This window comes from Atta colombica, unplaced genomic scaffold (assembly GCF_001594045.1).
Source record: "Atta colombica isolate Treedump-2 unplaced genomic scaffold, Acol1.0 scaffold200, whole genome shotgun sequence".
Classification (NCBI taxonomy): domain Eukaryota; kingdom Metazoa; phylum Arthropoda; class Insecta; order Hymenoptera; family Formicidae; genus Atta; species Atta colombica.
In genome coordinates, this window is record NW_017259295.1 from 462,354 (window position 1) to 463,090 (window position 737).

The following is a 737-nucleotide window of genomic DNA, read 5'->3' on the forward strand; positions in this document are numbered from 1 at the left end:
AATTCTGAAAAAATTCTTGGAATTCCATGAAGAGAAAATAAACGATGTCTTTTTCTAATCTTAAGAACTAGAAAAAGATGAAGAATAAATTGAACCGAGATTAAAGTTAATCTACATTGGTGGAAACGAATATAAATCATATAATTTTTTTGTATAACAAATACTTTTTTCTCTTTCATAGATTCGAAAATCCTTTTCCAGGATTAAAGTATACGCATTAATACTAATAATATTTTCGAGGTAGTTTTTTGCCGAGAACGACCAAAAATTTCGAAATTAATACATTTTTTATCAGAGTTGTGCCGTAGATTCTAAGATTACATCTATACGGATTATTTACGTGAAATCTACGTAATGTTTACATGGTCTTTTGTCACATAAACAATATAAATTATGTAGACTATGTAAAATGCACCAGTATGTTTTGTATAATATAAAAGAATTAAAAATTAAATTATAAAACAGTCTTTACACCTACAGAGTAGAATTGTTCAAAATACGCTTAGGAATAGCCTAAACAATACACGATATTAATGGAACGTACATGAACATTCTAAGAATATCTTATACATTCTTAAAATATTCTATGAACTTCTTTTGAAGTTTGATGCTGTTCAGGAGATTATAAAAATATACGGCGATATCTTAATTTAGAATATTCCTGTGATGCATTTTGCATTTTTCAGCTATGTGGACACACATACATATTCTCACTATAAATATAAATTATATAAATA